Source organism: Lepeophtheirus salmonis, chromosome 7 (assembly GCF_016086655.4).
Source record: "Lepeophtheirus salmonis chromosome 7, UVic_Lsal_1.4, whole genome shotgun sequence".
Classification (NCBI taxonomy): Eukaryota; Metazoa; Arthropoda; class Copepoda; order Siphonostomatoida; family Caligidae; genus Lepeophtheirus; species Lepeophtheirus salmonis.
The window spans coordinates 32,363,664-32,381,983 of NC_052137.2; positions in this window are offsets into that span (position 1 = coordinate 32,363,664).

An 18,320-nucleotide genomic window follows, 5' to 3' on the forward strand; every position below is an offset into this window, starting at 1 on the left:
AAGCAAATAAAGACATACATCTAAATAGATGGATATATATATTTGAGTTTTTATCAATCCTTAAAAATCACAAATAGCCTATTTTTTCATTCATATACTCATTATATTCAAAATTTATATAGTTTTATTTATAGATAAAAATCTATCTAAAAATAACTACAAAATCAGGAATTTCCTTGAGTAACCCATGACTACAAAAAAATGCTTCTTCAATTCTTGTAGTACGTTATATGCTCATAACGAATCTATAATTAGTTTTTTTGTATCAATGCAATTTAAAATTTCGAGTGTTGTAACTTTTTTGTGGTTTGAGCGCTCCAATTAGGTAAGAAAATAATGAATAATCACATAAAATTTTATACAAATTGACACTGATTTTAAATAGGTATTTATTTTGTTTTCCTTCAATTCTGGGGAAATACGACAAAAAAATTATAAAAAATTCTACATTTTAAGGGTTTGTATAAAAAAGAAAAACACCCAAATTTTTAATTGTTTTTACGCCTAAGAAACTTGGATTTAAATTCTAAATATTTTGGGTTTAATTTACATAAGTTATTTGGTTTGTAAAAACATCTTCAACCACAACAAGGTTTTAAATTTAGTTTCATAACAGGCGATAGGAAATACATTTATAAAAATGATTTTTTAAATCTAAATGTAACCTTTACTTATTTATTTTTGTTTATCTGTCGTCTTGAATAAAGTCAACAACAACTCTATATGTAAGGATAATGAGATTAGGGAAAGGGCAGTGGACAATATGTAACAATTAAGTAGTGACTCTACTGTTCAGGGTTGTAAACTAATGAAAGCTAGAACAAATTTTTATATCACTTGTTCATAATTTTTTTAGGAAGATTGCCTGCAAGAGAAATTGTCATCGGAAAACTTTTTTTTAGAAAATTGCCATCGGTATAAAATTGACAAAAATTATATTTTATATTTTAGTGATTTATCTGCCAATCTTTGATATCAAAGTCGGGACTGACTTATCTAAGGATCTGCAAATAGTTTTCCAATCTATAGAAAAGCCGTTGAATATAGATAGCAACTATCGAAGTTGCCACGGTAAAAAAGTATTCGGAAATTATAAGAGCTATTGATGAACTGTTAGAATTTGGTTTTCCCGTCGGTCCTTCCTTTATTAGGTACACACGAGTCTCTAAATTATAATATCAGGATACATAGTAATGAAGAAGTATACATATCAGATCCACTCACCTCATTCCGACAACTAAAGGGTATGAAGCCTAAACTTCCAACAGCTTCCTGCTGAGACGTCGTGCGATTACGTGACACACATCAGGACTACCTGAAATTGGAATCATGCATGTTGGAATTTATTGCTATGTCAACAGTGAGCATCAGCAGATTCAGGAGAGCCTTTTCTTGAGGAGTACGAGAGAAAAACCAAAGATATTTGAATGAAAGATGTGTGGACCAGTTAGGTATCTCCCCCAATCACCCAATTCAAAATAATGCAGAATGCATTCTTCTAAATTCCTTCACAAATTTGAAACAAAAGTGGGTTGGTTATAAATTAGCTACTGGGTCATTATTTACATATAATAAGACCTCTAAACCATTGGGAAAACATTATACATTTTTTAAAAACGAATTAAAGTCTTCTCCCCATTTATTATATAGTTGTTGGTCCCCTTCCTTCATGCAGTGGAAGGTTTAGTGTTCAGCACTTTTGCCAGTGATGATTTCGGAGAACCACTGGCTCATAATGATGAACCCGGCATTGGAAGAAAATATGAAGTTGGTGTGCATCATAACAAACTTCCTACTATCAATTTTTAGCATAAACAGTGAAGTAGCTGTCCGTCGCCACTCTGAGTTAATACATTTGAAAATTATATTAAATGATGACCCTCCTTTTATGCAAATTGTTTGTTATATCATCTGATAAATTTATAATATTTGTTTTATAGACAGACGCTAGCCTTTTTGTGCGTTACCTGTTGTTTCTTGCTTGTTTTTTTATTATATCACATAAGAGTCTTTGAATTTTTGAAGGTAATGGTGCATCAAATGATTATTATTTTCCACTTTTAATTTAATTAGAGTTGTTCTATTCTTACTTTATAATGTTTAATTTATTATAACTGTTTTGTATCAAGTTAAAGATGTACCTAAATAAATTGTAATTATAAAAAAAAAAAAAAAAAAAAAAATTTATGTGATTGTCTCCAATCTGCAGATGAGAAAACTACCAACGGATCGGTAGATAGGACAGGCAACTTCCATGATAATGACGTCCAAAACTTTTCCGGCACTATTATTAGAGGGTCACATTTCTATTTTTTTCTTTTGTTTTTTGATAATTTTAATTATTATAAATTATTATTGATCTATTTGCCAGATGCTCTGAGTAAAGACAAGGGCTGTACGCAGCCCCCAGCCACCATTTGTCTATCATTTGATAAATCACAATAAATGTAGAAAAATTGCAACATTTTTTCAGTGGCAAACCAACGCTCACATTGTGTTTTATTTCTTACTAATCAACTTAAGCTTATTTAAAATTAACAAAGCTCGATTTTATTTTTATTCAGCCTTTTTGTTACCATAAGACCATTTTGTTACAAATACATATTTATTTTTCAAGAAAAAAAAATTAAATATTATAGACCCATTCTTCGTTTTAATCTTTTTTTGGAAATAGATTAAATTGAAAAATAATAATACAAATTTCAGAATCAAAATTATATATATATTTTTATATTTATATACAACTTTTTAGAAAAAAAACACAGTTGTAGATAGTCACAGAGTTATAAAATTTATTGCTTATCTAATTAAGTTTTAATGTCTTCTTTCCTGTCTTTTTAAGATTATAGGAAAGTGTTTTACCGAATCTTTTTAGGGAGAAGTTTAAAATTATGTAGATTTAATTTTTTAAAGTAAACATTTATTGTCTAAAATATTTTGTGAAGATGTAATTATATATAGGGCAGTGAAGTTTGTTAGTTGTCAGTGAAGGTGATTTTATTTGGGATTTAGATCCTTTGAAAGGCAGTTAAAATAAAATCAATATCGGTTAGCATCTCATTTCTAAAAATGTTTCGAAATTTTCTTTGGATCTGAAGATTTTTTTTTTCCCCTCGTCTCTTAATTTTTAAGAAGTGATTGTAATGATTAAATTAAGTATAAGCTAAGAATAATTAAGTTGGATTTTTTTATTAAATTAAGAATTAGTTAATAATAATTTAGTTGGATTTTTTTGATAATTTTTTTGAATTTAATGTATAAGGTAAGTTACGCATCGTCGGACGTTGCAAATTGTAGGACATTTAACGGTTAATTCGCAACAATGCTTCAGTACTTTCACCAAGAATATAAAAAAAAAGATTGTTATGTAACCATCACACATTTTTAAATAATCCTGTAAAATTTTGAATCGATTGATTGTATAGATTTTGAGAAGCAAAAGTTTAAAGTTCGAGATTCTAATTATTTATTGCTAAAATTCAACACTTTTATAATTTATGATGTATGATAATGGGAAGATATTTCCTCTCCATTTGGTTATATTAGAACGAAATTCCCATGTTCCAGTTTAATAGGAGTTTTGACATTATGTAGCTTTTTATTTATTTGCTGGATTTTGAAATATTATTTGCAAAATAATCACTGCCTGATAATATGAACAAATAAGTGACAAATTAATATTATCGGACAGTGTTTTTAATTGAATAAAATTACAAATAGCTCACTAAATATCGAAATAAATAGCTAGATATCGAAGAAAAAATCATTCAAATAGCTGTTAATCAGAAAGAAAAAAAGGAAGAAGAGACGTACGGTACATTCAACTACCTCACGCCTCACATCAATGATATCAATAATTAATAAAAGGGATAATGTTTGTATACGTACATCCAACTCCGTCTCGGAAGGAATGTAACGGATCCACTTCGACAACTGTCCAAGTATCGTATGGAGTCTCAGAGTTTGAATCGCTTTACTGCTACTCATCACCTTGGAAAATTATCAACATTTCGTTTTCAAGCATTAATAATTGTTATGGGTCCCGTAACAGGTGCTCATACCAACATTAGGCTTAACTGGATTAACACGGCAATTCCCCTTGAAGCATTTTCAATGTGGGGCGTAGAATCTTGAAGTCATTTAGATTAATACTTGTTACTGAGGGAAAAATATGAGAAGACGACAGAAGAATCTTTAGCCAATATTATGCTCCGCCTTTCCCAATGGTGCATTACCCAAGTAAGGCGATATATTCGAACAAATTAATCAATAAAGAACTCAAATTAATTTATTTATGAATTGTATATTGTAATATTAAATTAATTGATTAATAAAACAATCAATTGGACAATATGAAAATAATCTTTAATAATTGAATCAATGAGAAACTGAATTTAGCAATAACGAAGTGGCAAATTGTAATTTATTTGTTCCTTAATCCTGTAGGACCTCAGCTTCATTTAGTGTTCTTAAATACATTAGAGTTACCGAGGTGCAAATTAGTCCATTGAGTTCCTAGCTTTTTAATAGATCGAACATGAATCTTCCATGTTAGTGAATGAAGCCTTTCTCAACAAAGAGGATCACTTGGATTTTATAGAACGGTAATGAAAAGATGTCTGAAGGTGATGAAATAATTGATAATCAATATTGATAAATGAAACCAAAGAATGTAAAAGGCTATAACATAAACATCATCTATCGGAATACAAATGATACCACTCGATTGTTGAAATAAATGAATGATTTAGAGTGAGAGACAATTCCTCTTCATAATTGATCCAACATAGTATGAGGATGGTAATTAATATACATTTTGACGTGGAATAGTCTCAATGAAATTTAAAATCGTATTGGACATCAGGATTTAACTTTCTGGAGTTGCCGATAGGAGCAAACAAGACACGATAATTATTTCACATCTTTGCAAAGTTGATTATTTCCCGATGTTCCTTGAGTTAAAGTGCCGCGATTTGGACTCCAAAAGACTCCATAGATACTTGGCTAAAGTTAGAATCCGAGTAGAGATTTAACTATGCATCGAATATTGGATGTTTCCATGGAATAAATGGCATCATATCCCAAAACTGGTTCAACTATATTTTTTCCAGAGACGGAGTTGGAAACACAGACATGATCTTTTATCTGATGATTATTCTTTTTCTAGTTTATTCTTCTAATTTATGTACCGTGTGTCTGATCCTCCCTCTATTCCTTCTCATAAAATAATATGAGATCCTTCATCTAAACGATTCCCAAATAATGAAAGATTTCCCTCCGTACAAGAGTAAGTTGTATTTTGAATTTTATCCACCCAAGGGATAAATATTCAAACAGTATTTGCACTCCTATGTATATTTTTGTCCTATATTGTTGCTATTTATGGCGTTTGAAATTAAGAAAAATGATTGGAATAACGTTCGAAATTAAAATTTTTGATTTCAAACCTTTCCGAATTCATGAATTTTTGGGCATTTTTTGATATAGTTTTTAAATCTTTACTAACCTCTTTTTCGATATTTAATTAAAAATATTTTGATACAAAACTTCTTACTAACAAATTTATTATTGTATTTAATTAAATAATCTCAAATAAAACGAACAATGTCTATATAAAGTATTTGAACATAAACACCTGTTTGATGTGTCCGACGATGCGTAACTTACACTATGCCGATAATTATTGTAAAAAGTAGAAAGTATATGGATTCTAAAAAAATATTATTTTGTCTGTATTCGGTAGCAAATAAGAGTTTACAACATTAAAAACTAATACGTATATACGTTTTTGTTATTTACCATTTATGATATTCAATCCGTTGTTTGTACTGTAAAAAAACATATAAATTCTTATTTTTGCATATTTATCTAGAAATAAAACTATTTTATTTGAATTTTTAATTTGGCATGCTGTTACGTTTATTTTTAATTTATATATTAAAAAATATTAATTTTTTTTTCTATCTATAATGTATATTGAAAGAACATTCTATTAAAAAGAGGTATCCATATCTATACATAGGTTGTTATTTATATTTGTGCCGTAGTATTAAGAAAAACAAATAGTTAAATGCGAAATTGACATAATTGCTGTTCAACATATACTTCGTGAAGATCAAGACAATTTTGCATACATTTGAACCAATTTTGATTTTTTTTTTCATTCTGATTAAGGTAACTCCTAACAAAGGCATTGAAGCTATCTGTGGCTTCTTTTGGTGATGAAAACTGCTGATTAGGTAATTTATTTTTTATATATGGGAATAGAAAAATGTCAGTGGGGCCTGAATCAGAGCAGTACAGCCAATTATACATCATTTTAATATTTTGAATAGCCCAGAAGCTCTTCGTTTGAGTCGATGTATGCCCAATAGCATTGCCAATATAAAGAATGATTAGCCACTTTTTCGGAATAACTTCTGGCAGACAAATAGTTGTGTGCCATTCAAAATTATTTGTTTTTTGTTGATCCAATGCCACTGAAGCTACTTGACATGCCCAACTGAAGAAAACCTGCAACCATTTTCTAGGTATTTTTATATGCTTTTACAATTAACAACTTTTGTAGGATTTGGTTCATCTTGAAAAACCCATGTAGTTGATTGCTGTTTTTTTTTAAGGATAATTTGCATTGATCTATTTTTCGTGACCTGTGTAATTGTTATTGACAGCTTTTGATGGACATCAAACAACTTTTTCCAGTATTTGCTTGCACCATTTGATACGAGTGTCAGATTACAAAACGGATCAAATTTTCTTTAAAGACAAATTTTTATGCAATATCCTGTAGATGCCGGTCACATTGATCACCAAAGATGCCTTGGTCTCCCGGTAAGTTACATGATGATCTTGTTTCATTAGCTCATGCCCAGCATTAATGTATTGTTGCACAACAACCGACTTTTGACAACATTCATGAAATTTGTCGTGGAGCGAACTCCGTCCTCGCTTGCATTTATTATACCAGTTTTTAGTGTACTATACGATGGTGCATGATTACCCTATAAAGAATTAGGTTAATCTATGCACTGTTGCCTTCATAAACTACGTATAAAGTTATAAAATAAATGTACCCGAGTTATTTTTTTTAAAATTTGTATTAATATTTCAAATTACTATACAATACTCAAATCCCGTGTAAATAACAAAACGTTATTATAAAGTTAATTTTTGTAAATATCAAGCTATCAACTGGATACAATAGATGGAACTTACAAAAAATCGATTTTTATAGGCTTGAAATATTTTAGTAGCAACCTACATTATTGTGTCCTTACCCAAATAACATAATTTTTAAATGCATGCACGTCTTTTTGTTTTTTTTTTTATCTCAGTTACTCAAATGTGAAAAAAAATATCTAAAACATCGATAAATGGTGTCAACAAGATCTTAAATTCTATAAGATGAATTGATTGTAGGGTGGAAATTTACATTCAAATGAAGAATACACAAAAAGTAAATATCATTAATGTATTTAAACTCGATTAATTATTAGTAAATACATGTATGTCTGCTATTTGAAACTTTGGTCTTTCTAATTGGAAGTATCTAAAATTAATTCAATTAAACATTTTTCAACTTTTCCCAGTCACCCTACTCTATCTATGTTAATTTTATTTTTAGAATGGATGAAAAATAGTTTTTTATTTAGCACAATAGTATTATAATAAGTCTTAGTATATTTTTGAAGACATTGAGGTTTTACATATTACATTTCAAATTAGAGAAATATTGTTACCTTGTTTTATTTTAACTTCAAAGGCAATTCCAGACAAAGAGCTCTAAGATAATATACAATCTGTTTGAATTTTTTTCTTATTTATATCTTAACAAGTTGAACCTAATTTCAAATTAATTTGAGTATGGTAACTTGCGTTTAAACATGGGATAACTTGAATAATTAAAAAGTACTCTCCAATGTCTAGTGTATTATTTATAATTTGGATTATACATAATTTCAAATGTGTTCTGTCCCCTCCTCTCCCCCTTCCATCAACAAATATGGATGTGCAATAACATAGTTTCAAAAAAATGATTTATTTAATTGGGGTGATGAAAACATCAAGTAATGGGTTCGAAACTTTTCTCTGATATATAAGTTGTTGAAGCTTTATTTAATAACATTCGTGAAGTCAATTATGTCTGTGAATCAAAGCGCTAATTTGACTGTTCGTGATTGTGTTTATTTCAAAGAAAAGCAAGAATACTAACCAATTTATTCATTTTTGTGAAAAAATTAGTTGAGTTGTATCAATATTGGAGATGCATATAAAAAAATTCTTAGCAATTAGAGGGCATCCTTGATCGGTGTGGGGAGGAGTTCATTAATGATATGGATAATTAATATGACATATTACATATTGGTAAATATTATTTAATATAAATTGAAGAAAACAAGTTCTTCTTGCAACAACAAAGAAAACCAGGATGACTACGTCACTTGTTTTGAGTAAGTACAAAAATGTCGGACAAAGAGGAAAGGTCATAGTAGATGATAAAAAAGATTAATAAAATATATTTTGTCATCTAATTCATCTGCTGGGAACAAAAAGTTCTTAGTGATTTGAATCTTGAGTTATTTGAATCTGAAAATTTCAAAGGTCTTTAACCTACAAGGGAAAGTACAGTGATTTAATAACAACCCAAAAAATGATTCAGAAAGATATTGTCACTCCAAAGCTCGTAACTGTGTTACATAGGTGTCAATTAAATATGAGAGATAGAGTCTTTATTCTTGAAACAACTATGGATTCATTTGGGTTGAATATTGATATTTTTTTATTTATTAGTAAGTATTCTATCCAAGTGATACGGAATGATTGAAGAAAAGATCAGGCGAACGCCATAAAAAATGATTTTAGAGACCAAGTACTAAATGTTGTAGATTTACATAACAACGGAAAATTACTGCTTGCCTTTAATAAATAGAAAATGAAAGATGAATTTTATCCCATTATCATTACATATAGAAATAAAAAACCATGTATTGATATTCCAAGGTTGGACATGAAAAGAACACACTCGAGCTGTTTGGAAAACTATCCTAGACTGGGAACACAAAGAAAATGTGGAAGTTCGCTCTTGCGATACCACAACTTAATTTACTGTTCATATTAATGTAACGTTAATCTGCTGGAGTAAAAAATTAAAAAAGAAATGCTTTTATTTGCTTAAAGCCATCATCTTCATGAATTGAGTAATTTTTAAGGGAAAATCAAACATGTAACAATAATTCCAAGTATTCATCTATTTCAAAAAATTAAAAGATTATTGAAAAAATATATATTCCTTCAAAATTTGTGCAGTTAATAATGATACGTCTGAGGAACATATGTTGACGAAATACTTTTATGATTTATTTACAGCGGATTAGGAGCAAAAGCAAATTCTACTACATTGCACTAATGAAGACAAAAAGATATATCCTAACTGTTAAATATAAACATTTAAAAGAAAATAAATCTAATAACATCAATTTATTGTGTTATTAAGGAAAAATAATCCAAATATAAGGAATAGAATCCTATTATTTATCAATTCTGAAAGATAAACTCAACATCATCATTTTATATGGAGTAGGGTATACCGGGAAAAGTTGAAACATGTTTTACTAAATTTCTTGAGGATATTTCACATTTGACATACCAAAGTTTTAACCAACAGATATATGTACTTCTATTTATTGACAGTCAAACAAGTTAAAATATATTTATAATTCGATCTTTTTGTGTAATCTTTATTTGAATGTAAATTTACGATCCACCCTACAGCCAAGTCATCAAATTGACTTTAAGCTCTCTTTGGCACCTGTTTTCGATGTCCTAGATAATATTTTTTTTTACATATTTGAGAAGCAGAGATCAAATAGAAAAAAAAAATGAGTGGTATGCTTCTTTGAAAAAATAATTTTTATTTTGGGGGGGCACATTGACCTACGTATTTACATTATCACAAATAGTATGCAGGTCCTACTTTTTGAATTCCATAACACGATCCAAACAACAAAGAGCTTTTTATAAAATCTCTCCTCCTTCACAAGTAATAAAAGTCTTGACACTCCGGTGAACAGATTGACAGCTCTTGAAGGTTGTGTTTATGGTGTATCATACTTTTATAATACTAACCCGTAGCAAATGTAAATATGGAATAGAATTATGGCATATATTCTTCTCCAAGACGGCCCAAACTTCCAATTTTAGAATTTCAGGGCTGGAAGAGGGCTGCATTGAGGCAGGACCGAATTCAGTCATATGTTTGCTGCAAAAGTTTGGTTTCTTCTTGGCTGTATGGGTTGTCATGGACTTTTTGGTGTTTTAGACAGTCTGGATAGAGATGCCAACTGTCTTTGTAACTTTCTCGGCGGAATTAACATATGTATTTATATTTAATCATTCTTTGTCTACTACTTTATAAAATTAACCCATCAATGTCTCTCGTGATTATATGAACATGGCAATTCTCAGTACACTTAAATAAATGATAGATTATACTAATCTTCTTAAAATGAAAATATGCTGTACTATCATACTTATTCTATCAAAGAGTATCTTTTATAAATTTCTACAGTTTATAATATTATCTTTTTAAGTTAATTTCGATTTTTCTCTCTTTAATATTTAAAAAATAAAAAAAGAAGTATTATTCAAGAATGAAGATTGATTTATTCACAAATTGTCACAAAAGAAACTGAAATACGTGTTAATTTTTTGTTCTGTTGGTTGAACGTTTGTTATTGAGAAATTAATTATTACTGAAAGTATGGTTAAAATGTTTTAAGATTTGCCTGATCATAAAAACACAGATCTTTTTTTCCAAGAAAGTACGTTCAATCATGAGGTTAAGTATAATTCTTTCACGTTTGCTTATGTAAAAAGTTTCATTCAAAAATATCTCAAAAATATTTCTCGGTATTATTGGATGAACATATTTAAACTTCAAACAGGATACATAAAAACTGTTATCAAGTAGAGCAAATGTTCCATTGAGGTAGATGATGCAGTTTACACCGTATGTAATATACATATATGCACATCCATAAATACAGTATATAGCCTCATTTTCATTATCGCATTTTCCCAATATTTCAATGATTAATAGGGTCTTACATATGAAAAAGAAAAATCTCCAACATAATTTATTTGAAGATATGATATTGTCAAAATTCAATTTTTTAGCCTTTTCTACTAAATTTGCCTTTCATTTTGATTATTCTTTATTATCTTTTTTACACAGTTTGTGCATAAAATAATATATATTATATATTTACACAAATCATATTTAATTATCTTCATAAGAAACAATGGGTAAAATAAATAGGATTTAGATGGATTTTTCTTCTTGGACAGTCTGTAGCTTTATTTTTTTTTGTAGTGTGGGAATATTTTCGGAGAAATAAAAAAAATTATACGTGGTATTTGTTTATAAAAAAGCAAAATATGAGTGCATTAAGAACTATACTCGCCCCTAATTAATCCAATGTCAAATAAATCAAGATGCTGGTAATATTTGAGTACAGACTTAAATAACAACTACATCCCGGTGCATGCAAAATAACCATAACATCATTTGGAATCCTGATTCTAGCAGTGTTTCTCAGCCTCTCCAATACAACAACACAATTTAGAACAAACAATCAAGAAACGACCCCATTCTGAAAATATTTTAAAAATACATTCATTTTGTTACAACAAATTTCAAAAACTACCTCAATACGAGACCTAAATACTTTATAGACCTTCACTATGTAGTCAAACTCGAGCTTGATTAACTCCTTCTTTATAGAAGCCTCTAGAAAATTGAAACACCTGTGAGGAGTAGGACACACTCACTCCTCCGGACACAGATAGATGGAGTAGTCCAAGGGGTTTGCGTCTGGAGAGGAGGTTGGCCACATGTTGAAGTCCCAAAGGAAGGCTTTAAAAAGGCATGGGTCTTAGTGTCGTGATTACAAGATCTTGGGTGAAAACAAAGCTTTTAAAAAACTTTTTCTGCCTCGAGGTAGCATTTGCTTTTCTAGAAGTTCGATGTAAGCATCTAGAGGGCGCTGCTCTTTTCTCTCTACAAAAATAGGAGAGCAGACTGAATGTTTCATTTAGTCTGTAAAATGATAGAATTGTCTCCATGAATTGCTATGAAGTTGGATCGTATATGATCAATTCAGACGCAACTTGGACAAGATAGTAAAAAGATAAAGCATGATTACTTGGAGTAGTCTAGAAAACTTTAAAATAACTTAAAACTTAAACTCGGGAAAGATGGATACGACTACATTATAGTTAAATGTGTTCTAGTAATATTAGGATTTATGTGTATTAAGTACCAAAAATAATAATGAATTCATAATATATTTTAATAATAAAAATTAAATATTTTAAAGAAATCACATATCAAATATTTATTCAAGAGTTTATACGGACAATTTAGTTATTCTTCTTTTGCTAGGTGGATCATTGCAATCGAAGTCATTGTTCCCCAACAAAATTGGACAATAAGTATTCGAAAATAGTAAAATCAATATTCTTAATTTCTTATTTAAGAAATCATTGTCATCCTAAACATGTCATGACATAAGGAAGGACTTTTCTATCTTAGTGATTTAATATCTATTATTTGTTTTAGTCACGAAACTTGAAATTGAATTTGGGAGAATTCAATTTTAGCTTTAACTGGATGTCTAGAAAACCTATGAAAACTTTGTCCAGTTGATAAACCCTTATTTAAATTGGATCAAACGTAAACAGCATCATATTTTGACATTTTAGTAAACATATCTAACCATAATTTAAGAACAAATAAACTATATAAAGTTTGTCAATTGAGATCTATAATCCCAACTGTGGAAAGTATATTGAAATATTATGACGTATTTAAAAGGTTAATTTAATCTATAGAAGTTCATTGTGTTACTATTTAATAACATTTTTTTATTACATTTTGAGGTCAGATATATAATAAAACTTTCCGTACTTTATTTTTGGGTTCCATTTCATATCCAATATTTCATAATTTTCCTTAAAAATGAATTAAACAAATGTTTCATTAGTAAAAACCTTGGATGTTTAGTCTCTCAATATGGTCAATATCCTAAAAGCTGAGTCCCTTAAAAACAATCTTTAGCAAACATATGGAATTATTCTTCCTAAAAATATGAATTAATTAAGACAATATGAAAAAACTAACGATGTTGTTATGACAGAAACTCCTTTTTTTCTCTCACCCAACAAATATCCAAACATAACTATCAAAATGATGTTTATTATTAATGAATACGGTTTCTCTATCAATAAATATAAAATAATTTTTTTGTTTATGAAAGAGTATTTTGAAATATATTAGATATGGGACCTCAAAAATGTAATGGAATGACTAAACTACAAAAACTTGATTTTTATGTAATCAAGAAAAGAAAAATTAAAAAATAAATTTGTGTTATGGTGAATTACTATATTTTGGTTAATTTTTTGTTCAATATATCGTCCTTCACATGCAATAACAGTCTCAAAAATATGTTGAAGAAATTAGTACCTTATGCTTATGAAGTCCGTGTCCACGGCGTATCACCCTGTTATGATGACATCTAGGAGCAAATTCAATTTTGGATAAGAAATACCGTAGACATTATTCTCTAAGACTCCCTAAACTGCTATGTCCAGAAGGTTGTGATTATATTTTATAGACCTCTATCTCAACAATTTCTATTGCTCGTCAATCACAATACTTCTCTTTCAGACAGTCTTGGATTTAAATTATACCTTAGCCATTTTTATGTAGCCTTAGTAACTTTACTCTTCTGTAGATTGGGCTCTCCTGCTTCAGATCCTCAAAATATACTTTTTCGCGGTCTTTGTTTTTTTTCCCTAGATCTATACTTCCTAGAGAAATGTGTGTATTTGTGCTGGAGGTCATAAAGTGTGCTTGTCGGATCATTTGCATTGCCTTTTTCATTTTATTATTGCACAGAAAGGTTTTTACATTCATATGAATTGTGTATAATTTTAATTAATGATAAAAAAAAAAATTATGGTAAATAAAGTTTTGGTCATCTGTCCCTTTTCTCGGATTAAAGATAAGTAGTGAATATGATCAAAGGAGTTAAGGAATAAGCTTACTTTTCAATAGTCAGAAGACAATCATTTATGCCTAATATTTCCTCATTTGTTTGAAGTTCTGAAAAACATATGACAGCCAATGCCCAAAAGTACTTGCTTTATCTTAGCATAGGTAGCCAACAAAACCTCAACTGGTTCATTACTTTCTGAACAAATGCCCATTCACATTTACAATGCATAGACATAGTTATATTGACTAATCTACACTTTAGCACTCAATAAATTAATGAGGCCCTGGAACAGGGGGAGCCAAGGAGCTATGGCTTAAACAATTTTTGATTATTTGTAAATATCATATACCTAGGATGACAATATTGTGATTTTCAAAAAAGAAATAACCTTAAGTGAAAGTTGTTTTTTTTTGGGGGGGAACTATTAATATTTTTAGTTAGTTAAAATTATGAATACATTAAAATTCTTGTTTATTATCTTCCATTTGAAATAAAAGGATTTTGATATTTCTTTAGAGATAAATTAACTTTTACTTATTATGAAAATAGACACTCCCTATGTTTTAATCAAATAGGGAGGTCAATCCTACTCTTCTACACAAACATGTCCTCTATTAATATTCTTAAAATGGATTTAAACCATAAGACCCATAGACATATTCTGGTAATTTTGTAAAAAATTTCCCAAGACACTCTAGACTCTAGACAGGTGGTAAAAAGAGTAACATGTCTGGGAAAATGAGAACGGGTAATCATCCTTTAAATAGGAGTATTTTTTTAATATAAAAATTATTACTTGTTCCATTTTAAAAAAAAAATCACTTTCATTTTCACAGCCCGTGATATTATGGATGCCCATTTTGTAGAGTAAGAGGAAAAAGCTGGAGCAAACCTACGGTATTAAAAATTAAAACCTATAATATGACTTTAAGGGAAGAAAATGTAATACTGCTTTTCAAAGTAAATCATTCAACATTTAAAAAAAAATAACATTAGTTCAGGGGGAAGTGCTGTTAAGTTATATATATATATATATAGAGAGAGAGGAGTTTTTGAATCTAGAAAATTTAAGGATAATGTAAATTATAGTTTATTTCCCAAATTAATTAACCAATTCACAATTATTTTCCTTTGACATGTAGGTGTCTATAGAGAAGTCAATCACTCAAAATAACCACTTCTAGAGAAAATAAGCTTGAAATGAGTCAACAGTCCCCAAAACATAATAGTTTTAAACTTTTTGTGTTTTTCGGGAATAATCCAGTTCCAACTATCCAATTTGGACAAACTTTGCTAATTACAACTTATAGCACGACACCAGATCTGTTACATCATATAAAAGTCTCTAGTATAATTATATACATAGATATTTGCGTCCTTGGATATACACTCGGCACGGAGGCACACAATAATGGTCGCACAGTAAAATGTAAAAACGATTACCATTTTTGCCTGTCTAACCGGAAAACCATTATTTTTCTGAACATTTTGCCCATTATTATGAATCATCTAACTTTCTTTCATATGGACAAGTTTGATTAAAACATAAAAATAAATATGGTTTTTTTAAAACAGTAGTATACAAAGTTGAAATATGGTCAAAAAGAATATAGGTTAATCATACAATAGCTATTTATATAAATATATGTTTATTCAAAAGAAACAATTCAAATATTAGTAAAAAAATTGTAATTAAAACATAAAAAGACTTTGATAAGACTTTTCAATTCTAGTGCAAAAGTCTACACATATTGCTTTATTGAAAAAGAAAACTTAAAAAGAGAAGCTCAATATTTTTGACACTTTTTCTATGTTTACATTTATTATATTTTTTTTAATATTTCTGAACATTAGGGTAATGACGTTTTGGAAATAAAATTAAAATACGATTCCTATAATGAAAATTGATATGTTTTATACTTCCAAATAACTGAGATTATGTTAATAAAAATAAAAAAGTAATATAATTTACGCATAAGTTAATTCAGAGATGATTAATATAAAAGTATTACTATTACCGTGAACATTTTCGCTGTTAAAAGTTTTGCCTCTTATAGATTTTAGTGTATGCCATATTGTGTTTTCATGTGTACGAATTTTATATTTTGTCTCTACAGTTGTTACAATTATAGATCTGAAGAATAAAGAAAAAAGGTAAAAAGTCATAAGATAAGTAAGAAAAAGTATTTGTAAGTAATGTTGTGTCAGTGGGCATTTAATCAGCCCAATTCAGTACTGTATTATTACCAGTCCTTAGGACTGTCAGTAGTAGAACGGATTAAACAAAAAGGTGAATGACGTCATCAAGGACTAAACTATATAAGCTTTGAGGACGGATAAACAAATTTGAACTGGAATGGACCGTAGTGAACTGGAAAGAATTGCAGTCTTCAGTCCTAAATAAGAATTTATACAACACTATTTCTAAGGATAATGGGAAAAAAATTCATGCATTTGCGATCATGAGTTTATTTCAAAAGGAATAATTCATTAATGATACCTGACTCATGGTCCTAATCTAATTTGTGGCTTGCAAAAGGTAAGGAACTTTACGGATATAAATAAATTAATGTTTCAACAGTAAAAAATTAAAGTAAATTACAAAAAAAAAAGACGAATTTGTCTACCAAGAAAATCTCTAAGAGGCACATATAAACATAAACATTATGTAAATTTTTTATTTAATTACAAAAACTAATAACGTTTTCAGCTAAATTATCTAAATAATGAGTGTGATACTGTAACGTGTAGATTTTATATCTTTGCGGACAGATGTTTTTAATTTAGTTGTTTCACAAAAATGCCTTAAGCCTGGTCGCCCTCTGTCACAACATATAATATCCCTTATATTTAGATTGTAGATAATTGATTAAAATTGTAAAAAATATATTTTGTACACTCTTTGCTGTATATTTCAAGGTATTAAATTCATTCACGAACATTAATGATTATTTTGATAGATAGATAGCTTATCGCTGAGATCGATAATACCCGATGACTGTATTACAACGAGTTTGACTTTTATGGGTCTAAAGATTTCTTATTTGTTTTTTGTTTATGTTATTCTTATGTTGTTATTAAATAATTAGAATATAATTTGTATATCTGCAATTATATATATATATATATATAAGCGTATAACATAAGTTTTAAATCATATTATGCGTGACATTTTTTGCAAACATTTCACATATATTGAAATTTTATTAAACATAACATTAACATAATTTGAAAAACAAAAAATAAAATAATGTTTTTATAAAGGTATAACTCTCTTGTGATTATGTAACTTCCATTTTGAGAATATAAATAGTAACATGATAATGTATTGTATAAATTTATATATCATTGAGACATACATGTTGTTCGTGAAAAGTTTTCCAAAAAAGTGTACATATTATAACCTAGTTAATATTTTAATGGTACGGTGGATAAAAATATTTATGATATTTTTTTTATGAAAATTATTCAAATTACATCATAAATTCAGTTAGAAATGAAATTTACTATTTTAATTGATCTTCTACGACATGTTTATGTACTAGATATTATCTTAAGCCCTATTGTCTTAATAAACAATAAGTGTTTGTATAATTTAAATTACCATATATTTTCTTATATTTCATTTTTACTATTTCGGGGGATTTTTGTTACCCAATTTAAAAAGAAAGAAAAAAAAATTGTCAGTTACAAATGCGTACAAGATATTACAACAAAATTTGGCACTTTTGATCCATCTACTATAAATAAAATGTGTTCTTTTTAATAAAGTCTAACATCAAATTAAATTATAATTATAAGGACTATTATGCCAAGTTTATTAAATTTTGATTTATTTTTAATTAAAGTACATCTAGTAAAATAATTTTTGCATTTCTATTTGTTTTAAATAATAGATATGTCAAAAGCTAGAAAAAAACTGCCCCAAATTTTAAAGTTTTTATGTTGAATTGAATAAAGAAATTGAAAAACAACGAACCAAATTCATCAAGTATCTTATGGTTCCAAAAGGGTTGCACAGTTTATTTGGGTTTCATAAAAAAAAAAAAAAATCGCAGGAAATATTTCGGTTAATTGGAATTCCACCACTTAATTTTTTTTAAATTTATGCTTTATTTAAATATATTTAATTAATTGAATTCAGTGTTAAATACCTACAAAATAAAAAAAAATTACACAATTTAATAGTTTTATAAAAACAAACATCTTTTTACATTCCTAGTAACTTTTTTTAATTTTATACCCCATCAACAGAGTGAT